The 10000-nt window shown below is 38.9% G+C and overlaps 1 long non-coding RNA gene across 1 annotated transcript in view; it reads right to left on the reverse strand.

The window, feature by feature from the left end:
• LOC135101103 (uncharacterized) overlaps positions 1 to 10000 on the reverse strand; it is a 54097-nt gene that overhangs the window by 16742 nt on the left and 27355 nt on the right. The gene's annotated exons all lie outside the window — the stretch shown is intronic.

The raw sequence follows: 10000 nt of genomic DNA on the forward strand, positions 1-10000 counted from the left end.
GTCTCGCATCGTCAGTATTTAGAGTAATTTCCAGGATTTTCTCAGGTGTTTTCTTGGTGTGTATCAGGAGAAGGTGAAGGGGAGAGGAAGAGTCTCAAAGGGAAGAAAAGAGGAGGAGGAGGAGGTACGGAGGAGAGGAGGAAAAAAACATTTCGGCACCATAGTATTATACTTTGTTTTTTTTTTTTCATTAATGGCCTTGACATTGTTTTGATACTGAATTAATTATTAGAAAACTATAACAAGTTATGATACATAATAAAATCTAGTCTAGCTGTGTTTATGTTTCTCGAAAAATAACACTTTCGTCATTTAATTAATTACATTTTTTTTTTTTCTTATTAGCACGTCTAGGATCGTTTTGGTATTCATTTAAATACTTATAAAAAAAAAATAAAACATAAGCCCAATAATAATATCCAATAAAACCTAGTCTACAAATCCGTATTTTGAAATTTAAGGTAAGACCGTTGTTGTATTTAATTTTTTTTTCTTTATAGGACAAGCAAATTGCGTTTTCTTTATTGAAGTGGAAAGAAAACAAAATTTGTATTCAGAATATGTAATAGAATTTTGTCTGGCTGTATTTCCTTTCTCTATGTTATGAAGGTTTCGTGGCACCGTTTGTAAAAGTTACAGATTGATTTTTGGAGGTTTCGTTATTATTTCTCAACACGAAAAAAAAAAAAAAATTTGCGATATTAGTTAAAGTATATGGCAAGTCAGAATATGTAGTGCATTCTAGTCTGGGCGTCTTCTTTCTTCTCGCGATTTTCAAAATTAATTAAGTTACATAAATATAAGGGCCGAGACGCACAATTTCCCTGCCTCCCTCCTTGTCTGTACATCGATATTTAGCTAAGCTTCCAGCTGTTTCCAGAATCATACATAAAGAAAAGCTAGAATTAACCAAGAAAAAGATAAATAATCCCCAAAATGCATTAAATAAGGCTTAAATAAATCAAAGGTTGTAAGCACCGTTCAGAGCGCCCACCATGAAAACATCACGACCGAGACCAAGACCTTGCCTCCTCCCTCCCAGTGTCTTCGTCAATATTTACCTCAGTTTCCAGGCTTTTGTAGGTATATCCAGGTGTTTTTTTTCCAGACTGAAACTAGATTATAGTAGTAGGAGGAAGAAATGAGGAATGGAAGTGTGTGGGGGAGTTTAGTAGTAGCAGCAGTAATAGTTGTAGCAGCATTATTATTATTATCATTAATTTCGTGAACTGTGTGTGTGTGTGTGTGTGTGTGTGTCTTCTGGGCCGACAGATATATAGATAAATAGACCACTACTACTACTACTATTATTATTACTACTACTACTACTACTACTACTACTATTACGATTAGTACTACTGCTGCTGCTACTGCTGCTGCTGCTGCTGTGTGCCGCATTGTCGGCCTAGTGTAGTAACAGATAGACTACTACTACTACTACTACTACTACTACTACTACTACTTCTACTACTACCACTACTACTACTACTACTACTACTACTAATAATAATAATACTTCTAGTACTACTATTACCACTACTGCTACTACTACTACTGTGTGTGTGTGTGTGTGTGTGTGTGTGTGTGTAATGGTACTACTACTTCTACTACTACTGTTAGTACTACTTCTACTACTAGTACTACAACTACTACTACTACTACTATTACTACTACTACTACTACTACTACTACTACTACTACTACTACTACTAATAATTAATGGTTTATTTTAAGACCACTTTTTTTGGTTGGGTGGTTGTTTAACATTCGTTTACTAACTGCAGGAGTGATTGTTTGTAGACACTTGAAAAGGGGTGAGGACGAAGGTGGTGAGGCTGCGTGCGTACCCGGCGTATGAAAGACCAAGCATGACCCCAGCCACGCGCTTCTGCACTCTGCATTCTCTCCCTCTGCATTGCGTTGTATTTTATATATATATATATATATATATATATATATATATATATATATATATATATATATATATATATATATATATATATATATATATATATATATATATATACGAGTATATATATATATATATATATATATATATATATATATATATATATATATATATATATATATATATATATATATATATATATATATATATATATATATATATATATATATATATATATATATATATATATATATATATATATATATATATATATATATATATATATATATATATATATATATATATATATATATATATATATATATATATATATATATATATATATATATATATATATATATGTGTGTGTGTGTGTGTGTGTAACAATTTATAACTTTATAATATGATGTTTGTCATAACTATTTACATGTACAAAACCTCACCCCGTTTTTTGTCCGTCCATTTGTCTGCTTCTTTGTGTGTTTCCTCGACTCCATTTATCTCTCTCTCTCTCTCTCTCTCTCTCTCTCTCTCTCTCTCTCTCTCTCTCTCTCTCTCTCTCTCTTTCCTTTCCTTATTAGCACGCCCATGATTGTTTTGGTACTTAATTCAACGCTTAAGAAATATAAGAAACATATACCAAGTTGTTTATGTGATTGTTTGCTTACATTTCAATTTTTTTGTTTGTTTATTTTCTCGCACTAATTGTTCTATATTCTTGCTTTACAGAAGAGGAGGAAGAGGAGTAGGAGGAGGCGGACGAGGAGGAGGAGGAGGAGGAGGAGGAGGAGGAGGAGGAGGAGGAGGAGGAGAAGGAGGAGGAGGAATGAAGGAGGAATGGAGGACAAAGAAATTAGACCAATATCTCTTAACTTATAAAAACCACAAGATTCTACCACCGTCTCCTGACGCTCCTCCTTTTACAAACATGAGGAAGAGGTGGAGATGTTTATATAGAAGAGGTCTTCCCTACTCCAAATCATAGAAAACGGACTCCACGATCTAACCCAGCTCCTGCCACCTGGTCTCCGTTTTCTGTTTGATGGTGGACTTTTCTATTAGAGAGAGAGAGAGAGAGAGAGAGAGAGAGAGAGAGAGAGAGAGAGAGAGAGAGAGAGAGAGAGAGAGAGAGAGAGAGAGAGAGAGAGAGAGAAAGGTTGATAATATTTATATTATAATTATTATTATTTTTGTTATTCAATACTGTTGTTTTTGTTGTTGCTGTTGTTGATGTTGATTAAATGCTATTAATATTTCGTTGCTATTATAGTTACTGACAGTATTAGCAGTGGTAGTTATTATTATTGTTATTATTATGAATGGGAATATAAGTAGTAGTAATGACAATAATTTCCTTCTTTTTTGTGTAATTGAAGTAATGCCAATTATTCAAATATATATGTAGTAATTTATTATTTATTTTTTCTCTCTATAATAATATATATATATATATATATATATATATATATATATATATATATATATATATATATATATATATATATATATATATATATATATATATATATATATATATATATATATATATATATATAACGATTATTTTATTTGCATCCATCTATCTACCATCTCACATTCACACATCCACCATCCACCTCCATTAATTCACACTTCCTGCAACTCACTCAACAACATCCACATATCTATCTACTTGAGGCCCACCTGCACATCCATCCACCCATCTACCCACTGACTTATCCACCCACTCAACCATCCATCATCCCACCCACACTTACCAACCCATGCACCTTGCCATCCACAACCATCTACAACCACAACCACCCACTAATCCAGCCACCCATCCATCCATTGTCCACTGACCCTCCCCCAATCTACTCACTCATTTACAGTCTGTCACCTAACCACTCCCCCTTCCATCCATCCATCCATGCACTCATCTACACCAAATCCTGTGTCAACACCTCATCCACTCACCCAATCACCCACACCCTTGTCTCACTCATCCAACTACCGATTTATTCCGTCTTCTCTTGTGATTATGGAAAGAAAAATGGAGCGTGTCTTCTCATGTGCAAGGGATAACTCCAGCTCTCAGCGAAGACAATGGAGTCTGCAAGAGGTCCGCTAGCTTGTGTCAAATTTCATTAATTCCTGCTTCTCAAGTGCTCATGATGTTATATAAGAAACTTTATGATTCTTCAATTTTTTTCTGGAAAGTCTATATCTTATTTCATATCTAACTATACATGCAAGACATTTAGTGTGTAGGTGGATGAGTTGGTAGCATTCCTGATTTATTTTCTGCTCCCTTACTCTGATATTTCTCTTAAGGGGGCGCTCACCCCATATGGGTGAAAAAAAAAAAAAAGGCACGTTTAAAAATATGCAGTAATGTATTTGTTATTCTTCTATTTTCATCGCCAGGGTATCTATTTCATTCGAAAAGCATTGGTGACGGATTTCAAGTCTATCTAAATGTCCTGCGGTGTAAGGTAAGAGGGGGGCATGGCGTCAGGAAAGATACTATAAACTCCTGTCATATGGCTTGTTTTCGCCTGAATATGGTAGCAAGGGCTATGATCTTATTCCTCCTTGAAGTATGATAATATAAGCCTCGTACGGTAGTAACTAGTAAGAAGTAGCTTGTCCAGACTGCTGTGTGCCCTGCTGTAATACACACCTCACAAAGTCAGGCTGCTTCCCTATTCCATCGAGGCACACCATTGTTAATGAGAACAACAGAGTAATAGTGTGTGGCCTCTCAATAAACAAAGAGTAATTTTTCATACGTTGTTGAAGGCATAAAGATACTCACCCACTCTTCCTTTCGTGACGTCGACGTGACGTTTAGTATGACCTTGGAGTAATTATCCATCCAACCAATAATTGTGATTTTTTTTTACCTCACACCCTCGCGTACACACACCCACACCCACACACACACACACACACACACGACAAAAGGACAAGGCCCCCTCAAACCTCTAGTAGCCCTAATGGTCCTAATGGTTTTATATAGTCATTCTACATTATAAACACGCTGCAGTGACTGTGAAAGTGAGAGTGGGAGTGCATTGTTATCACCACCACACCACACCACCACAGCAGATCAGGCCACGGTATCCTTGGCGCCCTGTCCCGTGTCGCCGAACCATCGCTGCCCACCGCTGCTGAAGTAACAATTTCTCGTCTCGCATCGTCAGTATTTAGAAAAATTTCCAGGATTTTTCCAGGTGTTTTCTAGGTGTGTAACAGGAGAAGGAGGGGAGTAGGAGAAGGTGAAGGGGAGAGGAAGAGTCTCAGGGGGAGGAAAGAGGAGGAGGAGGTACGGAGGAGAGGAGGAAAAAACATTTCGGCGCCATAGTATTATATTTTGTTTTTTTTTATTAATGATATTGGCATTATTTTGATATTGAATTTATTATTAGGAAACTATAACAAGTTATGATGCATAATAAAATCTAGTCTAGCTGTGTTTTTGTTTCTCGAAAAAATAACACTTTCGTCATTTCATTATTTTCAATTATTTCTTATTTGCACGTCTAGGATCGTTTTAGTATTTACTCTAAGACTTAAAAAAAATATAAGAAAAATATGCCCAGTAATAATATCCAGTAAAAAACTTAGTCTACTAATCCGTATTTTGAAATTTAAGGCAAGTCCGTTTTTGGATTTAAAATTTTTTTTCTTTATACGACGAGCAAATTGCGTTTTCTTATCTGGAAAGTAAAAAAAATATGTATTCAGAATATGTAATGGAATCTAGTCTGGCTGTGAATTCTTTCTCTATATTATGGAGGTTTCGTGGCACCGTTTGTAAAAGTTACAGATTGTTTTTTGGAGGTTTCGTTATTATTTCTCTACACGGAAGATAAATTATATCTACAGTATTAGTTAAAGTATATGGCAAGTCAAAATATATAGTGCATTCCAGTCTGGGAGTATTCTTTCTTCTCACGATTTTCAAAATGAATTACGTTACGTAAATATAAGGGCCGAGACGCACAATTTCCCTGCCTCCCTCTTTGTATGTACATCGATATTTAGCTAAACTTCCGGAACGTTTCCAGACTCATACGTAAAGAAAAGCTAGAATTAAACGCGAAAAAGATAAATAACCCCCAAAATGCATTAAAAAAGGCTTAAATAAATTAAAGGTTGTAAGCACCGTTCAGAGCGCCCACCATGGAAACATCAGGACCCAGACCAAGACCTTGCTTCCTCCCTCCCAGTGTCTTCGTCAATATTTACCTCAGTTTCCAGGGTTTTGTAGGTATTTCCAGGTGTTTTTCCAGATTGAAATTAGTATATTATAGTAGTAGGAGGAAGAAATGAGGAATAAAAGTGTGTGGGGGAGTCTAGTAGTAGCGGTATTAATAGTTGTAGCAGTATTATTATCATTAAGATTGTGAACGACGTGTTTGCGTGTGTGTGTGTGTGTGTGTGTGTGTTGCCTTTTCAGGGCTGGACTGAGTGGGATTTCCAGGATGAGAGATATATGTATAGATAGACTCCTAAGACTACTGTTACTAGTAATACTACTACTACTGTTACTACTACTGCTACTAATGCTGCTGGTTTGTGTGCCGGATTGTCGGCCTAGTGTAGAAACAGATAGACTACTACACCCTTGTCTCACCCATTCAAATATCCATTTATCCATCCTTTTCACTAATTCGCACTCATTCATTCATGCACACAGGAATTCATTCATTCACTTATCTACCTACGCATGTACACACCTACATCATTTTTCCAAGTGTGAAGAAAATAAGCTAAGGGTACAGAATAATAAATACACGTAAACAATGCATAAGTAAATACATTAGATACTCTTACTTGCTGATTCCGGAAAGTTGGTTGGAGAAAGGTTTGCCGAGAAGGAAAAGAAGGAAAAAAGAAAAAAATGAATGGAAGCAGCGACTAAAAAGGAAATAGTGAGGTTTACCCTAGAATACAACCTCTTTCCTGCTGCGACTCATAGAAAACTATGTATAGGGGGGCCTCAAATAGATTTAGTTCAGCTTGCCACCTTCCAAAATTACCTAAGGAGATTTAGTTTAACGTGCTTTCTTCCTGAACCATTCTCATTATTTTTGCAAAGAATCGTGGTAGATTTTATGGGCAAGAAACCACGACTGAAGCTGTTTTAAGGCTCTCTCAAGTCTTTATTTGGCTCCCAGTAGATGAAACTTCACAGGGCGATGTTTGTAGAGGGAGCAAGTTCATTCATACATTTATAATTATCATTCCAGAGTTCGTATGAATAGTGGCTGATGAGCTGATAGACTTGGAGTAAAAAAAAAAGAAAAAAACTTTTATTCCCTTCAGACAAAAATTAGTCTTCAATAACGCAAATTACACCACAACCTAATGCTTCTGTGTCATCGTTTAGCATCACTGTTTCAGTCATCCGCCTTAGTCCCCTGGCTGCCCATTCACGTGCAGTCATCGTGAATCTCACTCCACCTGCCTGGATACTGGAGAGCTCATATATAGTTACAGTACGCTCCTCTTGCTGGTGGGGTCATTTCCACACCCGCGACCGTTTTCCTGAGGTGCCAATCTCGCACTACACACACACACACACACACACACACACACAAACACACACCAGTGAGACTGTTCCATGTCTTAATCAAGCAGGTGGCGGACACCCTACCCCCGCGGTGTCGGAGCGGCGTTGCTAACTATAACTCAGCGTGGGTCTGGGCGAGCCCCGGGTCCCTGCCACCTCCTCCCGGGCTGGGCGGCGAGACTTCCATCACGGCAGCGTGTGGGCCGCCGCTCGTTAGCACCGCCCAGCGCCGAGGTAAACACACGCTGGAGATGACAAGCTGATGACCTCGCGCTGCCCCGCCTCGCCTGATGAATGTTATTTAATTTGTGAAATTGAAATGGACTAAGAGGTCGGACTGTTGGCTCAAAATAAGGGTGCTTCCTTTATCTCTGAGTCGTGCGGCCGTAAATCCTACAGGTAATGCTGGGGTGTTGATACATGCAGCAGACGTGCCTGCAAGCCTCCGTTATGTATCCATTACGCTGTTATTATGGACGCGGGAGTGCAGCGCCGCCTCTGCCTCCACCCTGGCCAAGAATCTGCAATTTTTCCACTCGAGTCGAGAACTTAAGAAATATTTCTTTTCCCTGCCTGGTACCGAGTCTCGGTTCCTCTTTTCCATTCCTCCCAAGAAAACAAACCCAACTGTCCAAGCCCGGCACGCAACCTTCGTATTACACACGTCAGCCCGGCCAGCGCGGGGTGGAAATTTGTGCCTGTCTCGAGCAGCCAAAGGACGCCCGTCAGGTTGTCTCGCCTCTCGCGTAACTGGCCCCGCCCGCTTCATGACCACCAGAACACAAGTAGCCTAGCCTGAGTTTAATAAAAACTCATCAAAACGAGAGATAAGAAATAGAGATAAGAAAATATAGAGATAAGAAAATAGAGATAAGAAATATATCAATGCTTAATATGAATCTTCCTTTTCATGAATTTTCCAGCCATCATTACTTTTTCTTTATGACCAAGCAATAGGTTTTCTGGATTGAGAGGTACGATGGAGAGACGATTAATTTTCAGCTCAATATTTTCACCCTGCCTCCTTCATGACAAAGCAGAGGTAGACAATTGTTGTGTATTTACTGGACAACTTAACACCCATGTATCATACGAAGCAACGCGACTCATTCTGCTGCGTTGCTACGTCATAAACTGGTCCGAAAACATGAGTTAAACACACCTGCAAGACATAGCTGTTAACAATCGCCTGTGAAGCGCTACCTGCAGTGTTCTTCCCGTCTCTACTCCTCCTCCTTGTGCTCCTGATGCATAAATCCTCTTTGGTTCGCTTCACTGAAATTCTAAATATTAGCCGCGTCTTGAGACATAATATAACTGCGCACGGTAAAGAGGACACGAGCATTTGCATAGAGAGTGTTCATTTCAGGCGTCGGTAATGCAGGTCCTGCCTCAATGCGGACTGTGATTGGCTCTAATTTCTGCTGGAGAATATAATCTTTCTGACGTGATGAATACTAATACAATTCTCAGCCGTGATGAACAGCGGGAGGCTTCTGTGCATGGAAGTATGAAGGGATTCCCACACTAATCCTAACAAAACTACGAAAATATGTGAAACTGATGTGCCGATGAGAGAGAGAGAGAGAGAGAGAGAGAGATAGAGAGAGAGAGAGAGAGAGAGAGAGTTTTTGTTGTTGGTCTGGTTCAGCTTTTCACACTTCCCAGGCGTCAAGTTTACTGCAGCAATATGAACGTCAGAAAAAAAAGAGAGGAAAAAAAAAAAAAAAAAAAAAAAAACAAGTCAAGATGCAATCGTTCTTATCCTCGCCCTGGGACAGCAACGCCCTCAACGTGTCTCATTTCTGGTTAGAGTGAAGGAAGACAATGCCCTCCCTCTCCCTCCTACCACCCCCTCCCTCCCCTCTCCCTAAAACCAACGTATAAAACTACAAATAAAATGAACGACAAACAAGTTATATAAAAATCGTACTTTGTCATTAAAAAGTCACTCCTAAAAATGGGATAATAAGAATGCAAACTGGTTTTGATCGCATGTCAACAAGATTATGTCCCACAAAGATCACTCGACTCTTCCTTTTCCTCCTCCATCCAAGAACACAGCTAGATCATTCCTTAATTGAGACCCTCGTCCTCCTCTTCTTCCTCCTTCTCCTCTTCCTCCTCATCCTCCTCCTTTTCCTCTTTCATTCTATATTAAGAGCAACGGTACCGCGTCCTCCTCCTCCTCGTCTTTCTCCTCGTCTTTCTCCTCCTTCTTTTCTTCCTTCATTCTACATTGAACGCAACGAGAACATTCACCTATTTAGCTTTTTCTCCTCCTCCTCCTCCTCCTCCTCCTCCTCCTCCTCCTCCTCCTCCTCCTCCTCCTCCTCCTCCTCTCCTTCTTCCTCTTTCTCCTCTTTTTCCTTCTTCCTTCTACACAATATGCAACGAGAACATTCCTCACAGTGAGTTTTTTCTTCTTCTTCTCCTCCTCCTCCTCCTCCTCCTCCTCCTCCTCTTCTTCCTCCTCCTCCTCCTCTTTCTCCTCCTTTTCTCCTTCATTCTACACAAAACGCAATAAAAAC

The sequence above is a fragment of the Scylla paramamosain genome, chromosome 6 (assembly GCF_035594125.1).
Source record: "Scylla paramamosain isolate STU-SP2022 chromosome 6, ASM3559412v1, whole genome shotgun sequence".
NCBI lineage: Eukaryota > Metazoa > Arthropoda > Malacostraca > Decapoda > Portunidae > Scylla > Scylla paramamosain.